At 45.3% G+C, this 20,006-nt stretch overlaps 1 pseudogene; it reads right to left on the reverse strand.

Annotated features, from left to right (window-relative positions):
• Positions 1 to 2,252: 2,252 nt before the first annotated feature.
• On the reverse strand, positions 2,253 to 18,379 carry LOC125506894 (annotated as a pseudogene).
• Between the last annotated feature and the right edge of the window lie 1,627 nt (positions 18,380 to 20,006).

Genomic DNA, 20,006 nt, shown 5'->3' on the forward strand with positions numbered 1-20,006 from the left:
GGAGGGAAAGGATGCCGCGGGGGACATGAGAGCTGGCCAGAGAGGGGAGCGCCGGGGCGAGAGAAGAAGCCCCGCCGCGGAATCACACCGCGCCGCCGGGAGGCCATGGCCCCGCATCTTGACGCCACAGAAGCAAGAACGCCCCGCCGCCACCATCCTTGGGGCCGCGCAGACTTCGCCGGCGTCCCCTCCGCGCGGCGACACGAGGGGCCGCAGTCTAGGACGCGCGGCTGGCGGCGCGGCTAGGGTTCCCCCCGAGTCGCCTTGGTGGAGCGCGCAGGGCGGGTGGGGGGGGGGGGGGTTTCAAAATTTTCTTCAGATATAGGTATAGATGTAACGACATGGTTTATATTATATGGTATTGCTGCCGCAGAGTGAAGTCGGTCAATGTCTGCCTTCTTGTGCAGGAAATTCTAGCCCATCAAAGAGGGTGATGACAAGAATTTGACAGCCAGCTCATTTATTCAGAATAAACCGCTTTGCATTATTGGCTTGTAGTTCGAGCTGCAGAGATAGATAATGAATGCCATCGACAGTGAGACCCGGCTGCCAATCTTCAGTGCCACCTAGCGAAGATAAGCAACCTGGTTGTTCCCAACCAAGCTGGCTACAGTAACCGAGTTCCATCCCCCAATTTAAGCTGGTGTTTGCTTAACCTGTAACCAAGGGCAGACTAGTAAAGTGAATATTGTACAGAGAGTAAATCAACCATGCCCTATGCCCAGGAGTTCCTGACGAGCCAGGGAGTTCTTGACGAGCTTAACCAACAATGGTACCGACGTGTACTATAAGGAGGACGAAAGCATCGACAATGACGTGGAGGTGCTTCAGGCTGGACGTACCGAGCGGGCTTTTCGGCCCGCTCGTGGCCTGTTCGGTCTTGGCCCGCTCGGTCCTGGCTCGCTACTGAAACTGGACGGTCCGGTCTGCATAATTCGGCCCGAAAAAATGTCGGTCCGGTCCGGTCTTTAACCGGTCCGACCGAGCGGACGGAGAAAACACAGCGACAGCCGCCGCCGGTCGTCATCTTCGCGGCCACCGGCAGCCCTCTGGTGAACCACCGTGTCTCCAAGATTGCCCTCTCCTTCCATTCTCATCTCCCCGTGTCGTCCTAGCATCTTGCCGCCGCTCGCCGTCGCTGTCGTGTGTGAACCGCAGCCGCTCTGGAGTTCTCGACCATGCCATCGACCCCAACCGTTGTACGGTTGCACTAATTTCGGCCATGGCAGCACTTTTCGCGGTAGAGACCAAGTGCGACGGGAACCGCTTCAGCACAGCACGCACGCACACAATCCACCAATCGAATCGTGGGAGAAACGTCTGCCGTGATTTTTGGATCGTGGGAGAAATGATCGGCCGTGACTTTTGCATCCAACAAATTAGGCAAGTGCAATATTGTTTTGGAAAGCGCTAAATTTAATAGCAACGACTTCCTATAATCTCGCGTCATTGATCCCACGCCGCCGTTCCTTTTATTGAGTCGAACAGAAAATAGAAAGTATGAGAGAAAATGGGTTTGATCCAAAAATCATGGCGTCATTTGACAACTTTCTTCACGTCAGATGTGATCCACTAATTATGGCAAGGCCGGCACAGAGAAAATCATGGGTTCATGCACGACCTACATTACTTGCATGCAACAGAAAAACTGATAAGGAATATATCGTGTGCAGGTTCATGCCTATATCGAAAGTCAATCAAACAACAGCCGCGCCTCCCAGCGCACTTCCACTGCACGTCGTCCACCTCGCCGCAGTACAGCGCACGTCGCCTACCTCGCCGTTGCACCTACGGACGTCGCCGCCGATGGTTGCTGGCCGGTCCGCTCGGTCCGGCCCGGGCTTCGCCGCCGCCGGTCCGGTCCCTAAAAACAAGACCGCCGGGTTGGTCGGTCCGGACCGCCGGTGGCCGGTCCAAACGCTGGCTCGGTCAGGGACCGGACCGGCCCGGACCGTGTCCACCCTGATGGTGCTCAACCTTGTCCTCCCATGTGGGTTTTGCCTCCAGATCTTTAGCCAAGTTTCTCGGATCATAATAATCAATTTTCATAAACAAGTACAACTCCAACCAATGAACTCGTACAATTATCTGGAAAGAAATGGACTTACAATAACAATCTTTGCACATTGTTTTCTCCTTCAATACAACTGCACGCAGAGCTTACAAAGGTGGAAACATAATCATCTATTATTGCATCAGTTTTCAAAAAAGTGAAACAAAAACATACATTATTATGAGCTCAACATACAGATCTAGCGTGGAAGGCTAGCAGATGCCATGAACTCTTCCTCCAAGCTATAACAGCCTCCTGACCGTATGTCAGCTCTCTCGCCCAATCCCATCGCAGAAGATTGACGAGCAGCTCTACATCTTCGAGTTACTGTACTTGGTTGTATTTGCTCTTCATTTCTTGTGTCTGCTTGATGTGAGTTCACATAATTTGTTCGTAAAGTCTGCAGTTCCGTCTCCACTTGTTTCATGGTGGGTCTTTCTTCGCCGTGGAGCCTCAAGCATCGCTCTGCCAAAGAGGCGACACTGTTGATCTCTTCCTCAGTTGCCTCCTCTAGGACCTGGGAATTAACAATACTTGTGATTCTTCCCTCGTTGAAACTCCTGGAGAAAAAAGTTGGACAAACTCTTGATTGTGCCTGATTCACTTGTGAAAACAGGTTTCATTCTGAGAAGCAACTCCACCAGTACCACACCAAAACTGTACACGTCGCTCTTCCCGTTCAGCTGCCTGGTATGGAAATACTCTGGATCTAAGTACCCAAATGTACCTTGTACATTCGTAACAATGTGTGTTTGATCGATCGGAACCAATCTAGAGGCACCAAAATCTGAAACTTTAGCTGTGTGGTTCCCATCCAAGAGTATATTTGAGGATTTTACATCACGATGGAAGATAGAAATGGAGGCTGAAGAGTGGAGATAAGACAGAGCTCCTGCTGTTTCGAGGACAATCCTTAAGTACTCACCCCAAGACAAACAGAGATCATTACTTGCATCTGCATGAAGAACTTCAGACAGTGAGACATAGGATACATAATCATACACCAGCAGTGGAACCTCAGTTTCAAGACAACATCCAAAGAGCTTCACAATATTTCTGTGATTTATCTGCGAGAGGACTGCAACCTCATTAATGAATTGACTGATCTCACACTGCTCAATGATCTTAGACTTTTTTATTGCAACGACACGCTGATCAGACAATATGCCTTTGTAAACCATGCCATGGCCCCCACGGCCGATGATACGTGTAGGATCAAAGTTGTTTGTTGCCTTCTCCAGCTCTTCAAGCGAGAAAATCTTAGTATTCCCATTTGCGGTTTCATCAGATGATATCAAAGTTTCTAGGAGAAGACCTTGGTTCTTCCGGAAATAATTTTTCCGTAGCTGCTTTTGAACATTTCTTTTCCATCTACGAATGAGAAGTACTACACTCAAGCTCAGTAGTAGAATGCCAAAACCACAAAACAGCCCAATAATTATACCTGCAGGCATTAAGCTGTTTTAGGTTTCTCTTCTAGCTTGTCAATCGTAAAAATGTAACGATAATATAGTCTTACCTAAGAGTAGAGGCTGTTTTGTCCTGCCACAACTGAAGCTTCCTTTGGTATTATGGCAAATCTCTCTACATTTGTTTGGTTGAAGGCATTCTTTAATATCTGAAATTAACAAAATCTTGATAAGACGTGTTGATAAAATATATAACATGGAACAAACCACATCATCACTCAGTTAACATAAAACAGTACATCAGCCAATTAAATGAAACCTGGCGACAGGAATAATAAAATAAACTAGAAATAGCAAACAAAATCACTAACAGTAACTTGCAATATATTTTAATAAACGATAAAGCTAAATTCCTGCTGACTGTAGATTTGCAACAGATCCGCATGCTCTGGATGCCATCCGTTTTAGATCATACGACCATCACGCTCCAAAATGAGAGTTCGCTGATATTACAATTTTTTTGCCACCGCCTAGTGAAAGATAATGCTTCGCTGGCTCCCCGCCCGTGCCGCAAACCGCTCCATGGCATCGCCGCCGTCCTCCCGCTCACCGCGCGCCCCATCTCCCCGACTCTGCCTTCTCTCCCTCGACCAAGCACTCCTGCCTCTCGTCTTATCTCTCACCTCGCTCCATCCTCCCCTCATCTCTCACCGCCGGCACACTCCTGCCGCTTGTCTCCACGCGGCCAAGGATCTGACAACGAGGTGGAAGGAGGCGAGCATTGGCGGAAGGAGACGGGTGCTGGCGGGATCCTCGGGTGGAAGGAGATGGGCGCTGGCCGGATCCTCACATGGAAGCGCTGGCGGCGCTTCTCAAAGGAAGGCTGACGAATCACGGGCGGCAGGGACTTTGGCGTTGTGGTTGAGTTGGGAAGCACACTAACTTGATTGAAGGGACAATTCGGTGGCTTGCGGCAGCTTTCGAGTAGAAGTCGAGGACATCCATCTTACCTGGACGGCCGTGTGTACATGTGTGCAGAATTGTAGATGCTGGGCACTTCCTTCCATCTCGCTGACGATGTGTGTATATGCGCACAGTGAATGCATTACTCTAGTTTTTGACAAATAATGCTTAGTATCGATACTAGTTGAGACGAATTTCGTACTAGTGGTTGCTAAATGATGTTTACTGCTAGTATTAGCACTGAATTTAGACAGTACAAAATTCCATCCTACCCTCTAACCAAACACCGAGACGGAACCACTTCATTCCATCTCATTAGTTGTACCAAGCATAGAGATGGAACCGTTTCATTATAGGGGAATTATTAGTAAAATCTAACTTCCGAATGTTCGTCACATAGGGATAGATCCAAACGAAAAATCAACCTCACGAGTGACAACGCAATGTAGTGCTTGATTAGTAGTTAAGTTGATTGTGTACATATGTAAAGGCGGATTCTGCTTCCATTCCATATGGATCGAGGTGCCGCTGTCCTCGAGTGATTTTTTCAAGAAAAATTAAGGCCTGAATCTCATATGTTCTTGCATGTTTTCCACAGATTTTTTAAATGAAAAAAAATGTTGCAGTCAGTGAGAATCAAACCTAAGTCCTCACATGTGGTAACTTTGACCCTAAAAAAGTTGTTAAAACATTCTTCGATGACTATTGTTGTGAATAGCATGATAATTTTCGTATCGCACATCTGATAACTTTACATGCAAAAACAGTGTTAACTTTAAACCGGGGATTTTTTTTCTGTTGAAAACATACCCCAGTAATTACTGTGTAAATAACATGATAATTTACACATGCAGAGCTGATATCTCACTTACAAATGCCATGGTAACTTTTGACCCTGGGATAAACGATTAATTCTAGGCTCGTTACCATCAGGACAACTCATTGCTAGTGATTAGATTTAGGTTTAGCTACCTTTTATTTTTTACGAATGCAGTGCATTTTTGTGGAACGGGCAGGATTTTCTTTTTGATTTTTTCTGGATCTTGTCACCGGTCATAAACCGTGTAACGTGGTTCCTTTACAATTTTTGGGCTATTTTTATTCGCTCATTTTCTAACAAAAAAAATTATATTTTTGTCACTTTTCTTTTGTCTGTTGCGAGAAGATTTTTATGGAGGCACAAACAAGTTGTTTGAAATATTTCCGCAAAAAAAAAGTTGTTTGAAATATAACTCGGTAATTTTTGTGTGAATGAAATGATAATTTATGATCGTGGACATGATAACTTTAACTCAAGGAAAAAAGTTCACAACCCGGCAATCTCCATGTGGATACATGGTAATATAAGCATCGCAAACTTGTTATCTTATGTACAAACACCACACAAAAATTGACCTAGAAAGAAAGTTGTTGAAAAATATACCCCTGGTAACTTCTGCATAAATAGCATGATAAAATACACATCGTGTACCTGATAACTTAAGTACAAATAACACGGTAACTTTGACTGCAGGGAATTTTGTTTTTGAGAACATGCCCCGGGGTGGGTGAGTTGTTGAGAATATACCAACTTCCATGTTAATGCATGGTAATACAAACAACATGGCTGATAACTCACGCACAAACATCGTGATAACGTTTTTGACCCAAGAGAAAAGTTGTTGACAAACGTACACGGGTAACTTATATGGAAAAATAACATGGTAATATACGCACAATAGAGCTGATAACTTACTTAGTCAAAGCATTGTAACTTTGCTCCGGGTTGAGGGAGGTGAGGAAGTTCTTTGAAACCATACCCTCTCCCGATAATTTCTGTGTAAATAGTAAGGTGATATACGCATCGTAAACTTGATAAAACTCATGTATAAACACCGTGGTAACTTTTGACCGCCGGGGGATGAGGTTGTTTGAAAACATACCCTCGATAACTTGTGTGTAAATAGCGTGGTAATATACGAACCGCGGGCGTGATAACTCACGCACAAACACCGTGGTAACTTTACCCCGGTAAAAAGGTTGATGATAACTCATGTGTAAATAACATGATAATATACACACATCAGAGCTGATAACTTACTTAGCCCAGGGTCGGTAACTATTTGTATGAAAAAAGGTCATCGGAACATATCAACAAGGGATCCTGTTTCATAGGTCTCGTCGCGATGGATTTTTTTTATGTGACGAGTTTTCGATCGGATCGACGGTTTGAGCTATAAAATATTTTGAAGTTTTGAAACAGGGGAGAATCTACGATGACATCAGATTTTTTTTTATCTCCCTCCAATGCATGCACGCATGTGCATGTGAAGAGAAGGTTAAAGGAATCATTTTCATGGCCGGTAATTTTTTGTGTAAACAACATGATAATTTATGTATCACAATCGTGATAACTTACTTAGCCTGGACGTGATAACTTTTGACCCAAAAAAAATTCGTCGGAACATATTAATATGGGATCTTATTTCGAAGATCTCGTCGCGACGAATCTTTTATATAAAAAGGGTTTTTCAATCGGAGCGACGGTTTAAGCTACAAAACATTTTGAATTTTTGCATTGGAAAAAATCTTTGATGACATTATCAATTTTGTTTTTCTGCATGTATATAATTAGTAGATGCTAATTAACTGCTAGTGGACAGTGGACACACACAAGAAAAATAAATTAAGATGAAGTTAATACATGCATGCATGCAAGCTAGGAAAGGGAGGCGTACGAATCTGTTGCTTAAATTCCAGTCAACTGGAAGTTAGCACTGTCCTTTAATAAAACACTCCTAATACATCTGTACAATTTTATTTTAGAGAGTTAAGAAATAGATAGTAACAATGGGGGAGCTAGGACTGTGAGAGTGAAGAGAGAAAGGATAGAGGGAGTACCTTGACAGCCACCTTGGACGTATGGATTTCCTTGGAAGCCCTGCGAGCATTTGCAGCGGTAACCAGCAGAGAACCATTCAGTGTTTACTTCTACACATGTGCTGTCAATACTGACACAAGCATATCTAGAACTATTCTTTTCGGCCTCTGCGCAACTTAGATTAGCAGCAACCCACAGCAAAGAGGAGAATCGTGACTGTAAATATGTAAAGAGTCCATCTGCAGCGTAACGGTCCCGCTGTAGCTGATTGGTGATGTTAATGGCCCCTTCATGAATATTTATGTCCCTGACCTGATCATTCCACAACATGAGGTCAGCTGACGACGTCATATTTGTGCATTTGAGGTGGAACTGTTTGTGTGCAAAGCAACCCTCTTCTAAGCCAAATGGGAATGGCACACTAGTGTTACCACACTTACGGGTGCAATCAGCCCTGCTTATAATTGGATTATACCCTAGTTTGATCAGTGAAAAGTTAGCATGTATCAATGTGTAAAATATACTCCATCTGTCTGGAAATACTTGTCGGAGAAATGGATAAAAAATGGATGCATCTACAACTAGTACGTCTAGATACATCCATTTCTCTAACAAATTATTTCTAGACGGATGGAGTACCTAACAGCCCCTGTAAATTTGGTCACCTGATTAGGAAGAAAGGTTACCTTCATCTTTCAAGCAGCCATGTAGAATGTATGGGTTGCCTGAATAGCCAGTGCTGTAGATGCAGCTGTAGCCAAGTCTTCTGTGGATGCACTCCGCATCTTTGATGTCACAGTAATTTGTTGTACTGTCGCTGCACTCAGCATGCTCGCTGATGCAGGCATAGCTTGTCCTGTTTTGCTTGGCAGCAACACAGGTGGATTGATCAACTATCTGCCACGATAGCAGAAAGCCACCAGGCCCATCAGTAGTTATGCTTATTCTATCCCACAGTTGAGGGGTCTGGTTAGAGCGTGGATCAATGTTGCTTTTGCCATGGTTGTAGACAAATTGGAACTAAAAACCGACGTTATCATAGCCATTAATGGCAACGCGACAACATCCGAATGTATTTTTACAGTTGTACATAGCCACCTTCTCTGGGGTTCTTGGATCCAGACACGCAGTGCGGCATATCAACATGGTGAAATTGTCTACCACAGAGTATACCTCCAGGTCACAACTGGTGATGTTTAGAACAATGGACTCAAGAGAGAAGGACCTCCTAGGTGGTTTCAAAGAGAAGTTGTAGGCACTGACACCAGATTTCATGGGGATGGTATGCGATAAGGAGGCCTCGATGTAGTTAAGATCATCAAAGAGGATCACCTGGGTGATGCCGTCGCGCAAGAACAGTCTGGGGGGATGAACGGTGTCGTTGCAGGTGAGGTTGAAGTCAGGACCCCGGGAACACCTGGATCCGATGCCGAAGGGGTAGCCACAGCTCGTTGGGCAGCCATCGAGCGTGCCGGCATGGGATGGTTGCGCCCAGTTCCCCTCAGGGTTGTGCTGGCCTATTACCACTCCGGATGCCAGCGTTGTTGGCTTTCCTAGTGGAAATATCAGCAAGAGAGATTCAGGTCAATATCAGCAAGATGCCAATCATCGATCTACAGTTCTACACTACACCTTGCACTAGAGAGATTCAGGTCAGGCAGGAGTGCCCTCTCTTGTAGTTGCAGGTACCACTTTCATGACTGCCTTCCTTACTTCATATATATACCAATGGTTACGAACATACAGTTGACCCAAGGATGACTGGAACAGGATTCGTGTGGATGCGGATGTGGATGTGGCAGTGGTGTGCTCAATATACAATGTGAAGAAGATGACCATGACCTCATACTCCATGCCGCAGGAAGACATCAGTAAGTCAGTCCAGGGCCAGTCTATGTCTATTCCTAACAAAACCACGTTACACATTTACCTTGTGGATTTTGTGGGTTTCCAAAGGTTTCCTCTGCACAAAGAGAGGAAACAAATGAACACGCAAACTTGCATCATTTTTTTTTCAAATAGGGGGAGCTCCTCGGCCTTTGCATCAAAATGATGCATACGGCCATACTTATTAATAAGCAAATAGGTTCAACACAAGTTGTCATGTCTAAAACAAAAGAATGAAAAATGCTCACAAAGAGAACAAAAAGAAAAGTAAAGCCACAACCGGCTGGCATAAGAAAGATAGAAAAACTAATTGTCTATCCTATTACATAACCGCCATCCAAACCGGTTGAAAATAGCCCGAGCTACCATCTCCCATCAGATAGATCCAGTAACCATACGCTTCCTGGCCTTCGTCGGAGTGAGTAGCGACCACATACGGATCAACGCAGTGGCTCGGAAGATAACCTGCAAAAAATGAATGTTTGTTGTTCTGTTAAAGACCAAATCATTTCTGCAGTTCCAGACTGCCCATAATAAAGCACATACTCATACACGAATGTGTCTCACTGTTTTGGAATCTATCCCGTCAAGTCACGTCCCAAATAACGTGCTGCTAGTATTGGGAGGAGTAATATTAAAGGCTATGTGAACCGTCCGCCACAATTTTTTTGCCAAAGGGCGTCAAGAAAGAGGTGTTTGATGGATTCATCCCGATCACAAAAACTACATCTTGTAGATCCTGTCCTGTTGCGTTTTGCCAAGTTGTCCTTTGTTAAAATGACTTGTTTATGTACAAACCACATAAACACTTTAATTTTCAAAGGTACTTTGACTTTCCAAACATGTTTCGAACTAGGAATAGAGCTAGAGTTGATAACATCCAGATACATGGATTTTACCGTAAACTCTTCATTCCTAGTTAGCTTCCAGCATAACTGATCGGGCCGTTGAGAAAGCTGAACATCCATCTGTCTTCTCACGCGATGGAGCCAGACTTCCCAACGGTTTCCAGCTAGCGTCCTCCTGAAGTGAATATTGAGTGGAGTGGACTGAAGTACTGTTGCAACGTAAGCGTCTCTTCGTTGAACAATGCTATAAAGCGAAGGATATTGAAGCGCGAGTGGTGCTTCCCCTAGCCATGTATCCTCCCAAAATCTAGTAGTGGTACCGTTTTCAACTATAAACTTTGTTCTATTGAAAAAAACTGATTTAACTCTCATCAGTCCTTTTCAAAAAGGCGAGTCCGTCGGCCTCACTGTCACCTGAGACAACGTTTTGAAATGAAGGTACTTATTACGCAGAATCTGCACCCATGTGGCCTCCGTCTCTACAGATAGCTTATACAACCACTTGCTGAGAAGACATTTGTTCTTCACCTCAAGATTTTCAACACCTAGACCCCCTTGGTCTTTCGGTAGACAAATAATATCCCATTTAGTGAGTCTGTATTTTCGCTTTAGTTCATCACTCTGCTAGAAGAAACGTGATCGATAGAAGTCAAGACTTTTCCGAACTCCAACTGGTACCTCAAAAAAGGACAAGAGAAACATGGGCATACTCGATGGTGAACCTCACAAGAAACTCAACTGGTTGGGAATGGCATCTTCAGTCTCCAGCTCCACTGATAGCTTGCAACCGAGCTAAGTGAATCCATCACCAAGAGCATAGACAGTAGTAAAAAATCTAAACAGACAGTAGCTAAACCTATCACCAAGGGTTCCTGTGGATGTGATGTGTGCTTTCATTGATAACATGTGAGAACAGATGATGACGACCCTCGTACATGCCCATGTGGACGTGGCAGTGGTGTGCTTGATACAATGCATGCGAAAGAGATGATCATGACCATGACCTCGTACGCCGTGCCGCAGGAAGAACTCAGCAAGTCGGTCCATTAAAGGGACCAGTCTAAAGTCTGTTTTTGATAAACCGCGTACGGAGGAAATCAAAGTTGAGAGGAAACAAATGAGCATGCAAAATGACAGCATGAAAATGGACAACCACACAAAGAACTCACCAGCAGTAGGTGGGGCATCGAGAGAACGCGGGATCGTACCATTAAACCTGTTGTGGTCATCCTGCTCGTCAACAACGGAGGCTAGCTAGAAATCTTCAGTACCCACCTAGTGGAGGCAACACTAACTGAATCCATCACCAACATTAGCTACTGTGGAACCACAAATTAAATAAAGAAAATGTAACCATTGGCAATGAATTTATAGGTACAGAAGCAATCAAACCAATAGCTCCAATTTAGGCCTTGGAATTCATGACCTGCAGGTCAAGAATGAGGCCCTTCTCAGTAAATGGTTATTTAAACTTCTTATCGAGGATGATGTTTGGCAAACCATATTGCGCAACAGGTATCTAGGCCAAAAGGCGGTATCCCAGACATATTGAAAACCTGGCGACTCGCATTTTTGGGTTGGCCTAATGGTGGCAAAGAAACATCTCTTTCACTTTGGGTCTTTCGCGATAAAGGACGGGTCGGAGAAGACATCTGGCTAGGCAATGCTAGTCTCAGAGAACAATATCCAGCCTTATATAACATCGCTCGCGATAAGAATAATACTATTGCGCACGTGCTCGGTTCTTCCCCGCCGAATATTTCGTTCAGGCGGGATTTGATTGGCCCCCGACTTGTGTCATGGCATAATCTTTTATCCCGGCTGGATTCAATTAACCTGACACAAGGTCGGGATGTATTTCGCTGGAACATTACTACATCAGGGTCTTTCACAGTAGACTCTATGTACCGTGCACTCACGCATTCTGAGGTACCAACGAGTAATAATAAGAAAATTTGAAAGTCTAAGATTCCACTAAAAGTGAAAATCTTCATGTGGTATCTTTGTAAGGGAGTTGTGTTAACGAAAGACAACCTCGCACGGGCAACTGGCGAGGGAGTAAGAAGTGTTCTTTTTGTACTCATGACGAGACAATCAAACACCTTTTTTTCTAATGCAAGTTTGCACATTCTACGTGGTAAGTCATTCAAATAGCGTCAAATTTGTATCCGCCCACAAGTGTTGCCGATATTTTTGGTCATTGGTTGGACGGTATTACAAATAGGTTCAAAACGCTAATAAGGGTGGGAGCGTATGCCTTAATTTGGTCGCTTTGGCCATGTAGAAATGATTTGGTTTTTAATGACAAAAATTCTTCTCCTCTACAGATTATTTTCCGGTGTACGCACTCGCTACGTACGTGGTCTATGCTACAACGGCCGGAGTATCAACCGTTGTTCATGGCGGTGTGTACGCGATTGGAGCAGGTGGCTACGGAGATTTTTTCCCAACATGGTTGGCAGCATAACCTACGGATCGATCCACCACCCTCTTCGACATAGGCATAGTGTCGGTCTAAAGGACTCTACTGTCGCTGATTTGTCGATTTTTATTCCATGAATTTTTGTCAGACTTTTGGATTTGGCTGTGTGCATTTTAGTTATGCAAAGGCCGGGTGTTACTTATAATGCTCTGTATCCGCTTGATGCTACATTTTGAGATAATAAAGTCGCCCTTTATCGAAAAAAAGTAGCTCCAATTTATAGATAGCTAACTTAGCAGAGTAACAGTAACTAAACTCGTTCCCCGGTTTTAGTTGGTGTTTGCTTAAGCTCCAACCGTGAGCACAGAGTAAACATTCTGGTCGCTGGAGATAAACTACAGAAACTGAATGTGATAGTGCAAGTTTGTTCCAGATGATGATAAGGACCCTCGTACCCATGTGGATGTGTACCTGGCTGTGGCAGTGGTGTGCTTCATACAATGTGAAGGAGATGACCATGACTGTGACCTAGTACGCGGTGCCGCAGGAAGACCTCAGCAAGTCGGTCCATTAAAGGGGCTAGTCTAAAGTCTGCTCCTGATAAACCACGTTACACATTTGGCTTGTGGATTTTCTCGGTTTCCAAAGGATTGCTCTACACAAGAAAGGCATTACCAACATAGAGATGAATCAAAGCTCATGGAAAACATAGAGAGGGAACAGATGGGCACACAATTTACAAAATGAAAATGGGGAACCACACAATTTACATGGTCCTCTTTGTCTCCAATTTACGTCCATTCGGGGCAGGAAAATTGACACGTCCGTCCGCTTGCGGTCGTACGGCCATGGGTGCACTCAACTGGCACGGCTCGTCCCAAACCGTCCAGATTTGTGGACTTCGATATTTTGCCCAAAAAACAAAATAAACTTGCAAATAATCCAGATTTGTGGACTTCGATATTTTGCCCAAAAAAAATAAACTTGCAAATAATACGAAAAACATAAAAATAAACATGAACGTCCATACATCCATAGTACCCAAGTTTAACACAGGTCTTAACTAACTAAAACATAAGAGAAGACATTAAAAAACTAGAAATAGGCCCCACCGGTGGCCGCCGTCGTCTTCAAGAGCCGTCGTCCTGCTCGTCGTCGTCGCCGGTGAGGTCCACGAAGGGAGGTGGCTGCCAAAGATGGGCTGGTGGCCCCTAGTAGACCGGAGATGCCGGTTGTGCCTGCACCACCTCCTCCCATGACTCATGCTCCTGCTCTGGTGACCGAGGCGGCATGGCTGACCATGGGCCGACACCCACTGAGTCGGCCATCTCCGGCGCCGTGCACGACCAGTTCCACCGCTGGCCCACTAGAGCAGGGTTCCACATGGGGACATGTGCAGCCGCTCATGGGCACTGGAGGGATGGGCACGCGGTCGGCGGAGAGATGCCAGTTGTTCGGCAGGTGAACATCTCACCACGAAAATGGCGTCGCCATCTCCCAGTAGCGCTGGCAGACGTCGATGTGGATGTACAGCATGTCCCGATGCCCGGCCGGCGGCGGAGCGGTCTCAAAAGCTAGCGGAGCAGGTGGTGCGGGCAGCGAGGACCTGCTGGAGCGGCGTCGACCATAGGAGGAGCCGGCCTCGTGGTCATGCTTGCCCTTTCCGATCCAATGCCAGCTCTTCATGGCGGCGGCGATGAGGTGGACGTGTAGGACGCGACAGCGGCGGCTAGGGTCTTAGTGGGATAATTAGTGAAATAATTAGCTAGGTAGGTTGGGTGGGGTTGTACCGCGGAGCTGGTCACACATGCCACCACATCATCCCACTAATTATTTCTCTTAAGTCTTAACATGTATGAGAATTATTATTCATACTCTTTCAACATGCACACATGCCACCTCATCATCCCACTAACTATTTCTCTTAATTAAGTCTTAACATGTATGAGAATTATTATTCGTACTCTCTCAACAAGCACACATGCCACCTCATCTTCCCACTAATTATTTCTGTTACATCTTAACATGTATGAGAATTATTGTTCGTACTCTCTCAACATGCACACATCCCAACTCACTAAACATGCCACTTCATCAAGCACACACATTATGTTTCTCTTTACATGCATGAGAAATGCTACTTATGTTCTATATATATGTTCTTTATGTTCTTTATATGCACAACTTTATAATTATCGAACACAATATATTATATTTATTAGAATTTTAATTTAAATTTCATCAAATAATATTGCAACCAATCCCCAGAACAACGCACGGGGTGTCATCTAGTTTATCCTATTTCGCGGGTTGGGGGATCCGCTACTTATCCGTACACTCACTTAAGCCAATGTCAGCCTGTTCTTTTCCTCCGCTCATGCAACCTATGCAGGGCGGAGGCGGCGGCCGATCTACACCTTTCCGGCAAGGGTCCCCTTCTCCCTTCGTTTTGTTGCAGCGATGATGGGAGGGAGCGGGGATCCCGGTGCTTCAGCTTGATGGCAGTAGGGCTAGGATTATTTAGGGTTTGGTCTTCAAATGACAGTGGCGAGACGATGGCATCATCATTGGAGTGGAATAAGGTCTCCAAGTCTCTTGCTCGATCTGATGATACCTCTTTGTGTCATCGGGAACGTATGGAGGATGGTGTGATTTCAGATCTAGCTTTTTCTTTAGGAGGTTTGTCTTAGTGGCGTTGTCCTACGAAGCAGACAATGTGGTTGTGTGTTTCAATACTCCAACTCCAATTTCAACCGATGAAAGTCTCCCGATCTCGACATCGTTTAGGAGCTTGTGAGATTTGTGTTGTCCAAGTCCGCCTAATTGGATCTAGGGCATTCTAACTCTCCATTGTTTTCTTCTCTGTAGCGGCAATTTGCTACGTAGATCGCGGTGGACAGCGTCTTTAGGTCTACATCAACGACTTATAGGCCACTACATCTTAACATGTATGAGAATTATTATTCGTACTCTCTCAACATGCACACATCCCAACTCACTACACATGCCACCTCATCAAGCACACACATTATGTTTCTCTTTACATGCATGAGAAATGCTACTTATGTTATATACACACACAACTTTATAATTATCAAACACAATATATAATTTTTATTAGAATTGTCATTCAAATTTCATCAAATAATATTGCAACCAATCCCCAGAACAACGCACGGGCTATCATCTAGTTTATCCTATTTCGTGGGTTGGGGGATCCGCTACTTGATCCCTACACTCACTTAAGCTCATGTCAGCTTGTTCTTTTCCTCCGCTCATGCAACCTAGGCAGGGCGGAGGCGGCGGCCGATCTACAACTTTCCGGCAAGGGTCCCCTTCTCCCTTTGTTTTGTTGCAACGATGATGGGAGGGAGCGGGGATCCCGGTGCTTCGGCTTGATGGCAGTAGGGCTAGGATTATTTAGGGTTTGGTCTTCAAATGACGGTGGTGAGACAATGGCATCGTCGTTGGAGTGGAATAAGGTCTCCAAGTCTCAAGGTCTCCAAGTCTCTTGCTCGATCTGATGATACCTCTTTGTGTCATCGGGGAACGTATGGAAGATGGTGTGATTTCAGATCTAGCTTTTTCTTTAGGAGGTTTGTCTTAGTGGCGTTGTCCTACGGAGCAGACAATGTGGTTGTGTAAGTCTTCCGATCTTGACCTCGTTTAGGAGCTTGTGAGATTTGTGTTGTCTAAGTCCGCCTAATTTGATCTAGGGCGTTCTAACTCTCCATCGTTTTCTTCTCTGTAGCGGCAATTTGCTACGTAGATCCAGTGGACAGCGCCTTTAGGTCTACATCAACGACTTATAGGCCACTACTTGTACAAGTTCCTGAGTTCAATATATTTGCTCCGCTCAGATAGAGGCCGAGAGGAGGCAACGAGCTTTCTCATGACGCGTCACAAGTGAATGCAGGAGAATGAAGACTTCACCACCCCCATATTTTCGACATATGTAAGAGTGTTTTTGCAAGGGTTTGTATGTTGTTGATTGATGTTTTCTTTTTGAATCTTTGTTTCGTTTGGTTTGTGATAAAAAATAAACCAACATGTGATTGGATGGTTAGGAGGGCAGTGTTACCAACAATCCTCGAGGGATCAACAATTAGGTTTGATGCTTTGGTGTCTCATAAAGAAGAAACCTTATTTCAATGGGAGACGATAGCGAGATGGATACGGAGGGCGTGCATGCGTTTATAGGGGTGAGTATATGTACGCGTTTTGTGAGAGTTTGTGGTTGTACTATGTTTGTCAAAAAAATGCTTCAAGTAGTCACCTTTTGTTTGTGTTTGCTATTTCATTGATGATTACAGCTTCGCAAGGGCATGGCAGCTAAAAAAAGGTAATGCTAACTGGCGAACGTTCGCTTAAAAATGACTCCTAGCGAACACGCTCATAACATTTAATCGAGATCAAATGATGACAGTTTTCTTTTTTAAATGACTTCTCTACTGTGAAATTGTCATGCTTGTCCGAAGAAATTGCCGCCCCCTACAACTAAATTGCCATAAGAAATGTTCGCCAACTAAGAGGGTCAAAAAGAGCTGTGAGGCTGTTGCCTTGTAGTATAAAGTCAAAAAAAGGGTAAAAAAAGTGTTGTTTTTTGAACATCAGTACAGACACAAGCGCTCATATACACACGCATACACTCACCTCCTATGAACGCACACACGCATATCCTACCCCTACTAGAAGAACGCCCGTGCGTTGCAACGGGGCCACATTAACTTTAAGAGTTCAATATTACGACATTGGCGACCTTTTTTACCATCAAATCCTCACACACACACAGACACACACTCTCCCTCCCTCTTCCTCACTCTCTATCCCCCTCTCCCTCTCTCTCTAACACACACATATCCATCTTATTGGTTACGGGACCATAATCCATTTATTTCACACATACACGCTAGTGCATAAAAATATGGATTATGTGTATTATATTTGCCACCAGAACTGAGGGAATTAATTTCACGTAAATCAACCAGCCACAGCTCCAAGAATACGCGGACGAGGTGGCTCGGGTCGGCGTCGGCGCCGTCCAGCGCGGGCCACGGGCCCGCTTCAAAGTGCACGTGCAATGCACGTCTTCACAAATATTATAACCAGATGTGAGAAATCACATGCATAGAAAAGACATTCTGATAGCAATCCAAATACCATACTCAATTGAATACCTAACCTGGACAATACTCTTATTTCTATGCGCCAGAAAAAATGGAAGAGCAAAGCTAAGTATGCCTACATACGCTCAGATTATATATAAGAATCTTGGGTGAATAATTGCAACAAAGCACTAAGCAGCGATAAATTTAAATAAAAAATCCATTAACTATTTAGGCCGCAGGCTTGTTACAACATAGAGAGATAGGAAAATGTCACCTCCAGTAATGTAGCGCAAAGGAGTGGAACGAAGCATGAATGAGCGGTTGTCTGTTCTTCTCCATGTACATGGATCAGCAGTAGAGGCCAAGTATATAAGTACTTGACTGAACTCCACTCTTCGTGTACGGAGAGCCATGTCACCTTCTCACCGCTGCAGCATGGGAGGACGGCTGGTTCACGTGACCCTCCAGTTGGGGGATCCATGGTGGCTGACCGTCGAGCTCAAGGCAGAGAAGTTGAGGGCAGCAGTGGCGAGATCCATGCCGGCCAACCGGGCGAAGAGGAGGTCGTCGGGGAGAAGGACACATCGGCAAGATCTGGTCACCACGCGACCTGAAGAGCAACAGTGATCTCCACAAGCTGTAGGCTGACGGCGTGCTCCATCCCTTGCGATGGGGTGACCATGGCGGTGGCCACAGCTCCTCATGCTCGCCTCGATCTCGGCGACACACCCTGAGTGTAGGAGGTAGCAACGACCTCGACGAAATCATGGCCTCCATCCTGGAACGCATGCATGAAGGACCTCGGCCCCGTCGCTACTCCTCCCGCCATAGCCGCACGCGGCAGCAGACCGTGGGTAGGAGGGCAGGCGGCGTCGCCTCGGCTGACGGCAGGGAGCAGCGTTGATTTCGGGTACGTGGCATCGCGAGGACGGCCGCGGCCGTGGGGAAGCACCCCGATCATGCTGCCAGGCCAATCCTTCTCCTCCGATCCCCTATCCCCGAAGAATGCGCCGCCGCCCCGGTCGTGTTGTTTCCATATGCCATTTTTTCCTGTACCTAAACAAACGCGGGCGAGTGGATGGCAGAGTTTTGGTCCGCCCTCTAAAATTGCTAAATGCACTTTTGGTGAGGAGTATTGTTAATAAATGAATTCAATCATGTCGCTCTAAATAAATGGATTCAATCATGTGACTCTAATTACTTTGGATTGTTATGTGCACACTAAGCGGGGTGCAGTTAGGAAAGAAAATGTTTTCTAATTAAAGTGATTGAGTGATTTAAGGTAAGGTTAATTAATTTAGATTTGATTTTTAGTGATTGTTAGTAAAGTATGATGCGTCTTTAAAATCTTTTATTTGTTTCCTTAAAATCTATTATTTGTTTCCTAAAGAAATTTGCAATAATGGAAGATATCGGTTGATTTGGATAAGTTAGTAAATTTAGATCCGTGATTGCGTGCGCGTTTGGAAAGTGCTGATTTGCAAAGAAAGAGCTGAGGGGTAAATAAACCGGTGAATAAGAAACCAGCATCGAAAAAAATCTACGACGATTAACCTACGAAAAAAAACCGAACGAAAGTGGTGGGACGAAAAAAACCTGGAAGCGAGACTACCAACTGCTCCATTAGGAGTAGAGATGAGCACCTCCGAAAGACTGAGCCGGCATATCATCTTAAAATTTACGAAGTCACCGTAGGCACCTCGTCGTCGACGGGAACGTCTCCTCCCACTGAATGCGCATCGCCGAAAATTCTGAAATAAATCCAGAAATAAATGCGAGCACCAGGATTGAAGCTACACTTTTTTTTTGACGGGAAGTGGAGTTACACTGGACAGAGCAGGAGAAGAACGTTCGAGCATGGGCCGCATTATGGGCTTCGGCCCCAGGAGGGAAAGCAAAAATGAGGGCCCAACTGTTGCTAAAAAAAAAGAGGGCTCAACCCAATGCGGGCGGCGACCACATTTTTCTCTCTGTCTTCCTCCACCACGGCGGTCCAATCGGCCGGCGCCTCCGTCCGCCGTCTTGCTCCCCCGCCGCCGGCGCCAGTCTCGCCATATGAACCGCCGACCTGAGACACAGTGCCGCCCCCACCCCCCACACCCCCGACTCTTCCCCAGACACACTACACACCGTCGCCGATTCTCCCCACGCTCCCGGCTTTCAGTTGTGCGGTTCTGCTTCTGCATCTAAGCTTGGCATGAACTTCCTGTCATGATAGCAATCCTTTTCCCTTGATTCGAGATACAGGTTGCCCCCACGCCTGAGATCGTTTTGACATCCTCGATTTCAGCATACAACTTTATGCACCCAATTCTTCAGAGGCCTCTGCTGCTGTCTGACATTGAGGCACAAGTTGGAGAAGCGAGAGCGAGCAATGTAATGGGACCCAAAGAGGTACATTCTCCTTCTGTTTGCCGAATATTTGCGCCGAGAGAAAAAACTCAAAACATATATTC

Source organism: Triticum urartu, chromosome 5, assembly GCF_003073215.2.
Source record: "Triticum urartu cultivar G1812 chromosome 5, Tu2.1, whole genome shotgun sequence".
In the NCBI taxonomy this organism is placed as follows: domain Eukaryota; kingdom Viridiplantae; phylum Streptophyta; class Magnoliopsida; order Poales; family Poaceae; genus Triticum; species Triticum urartu.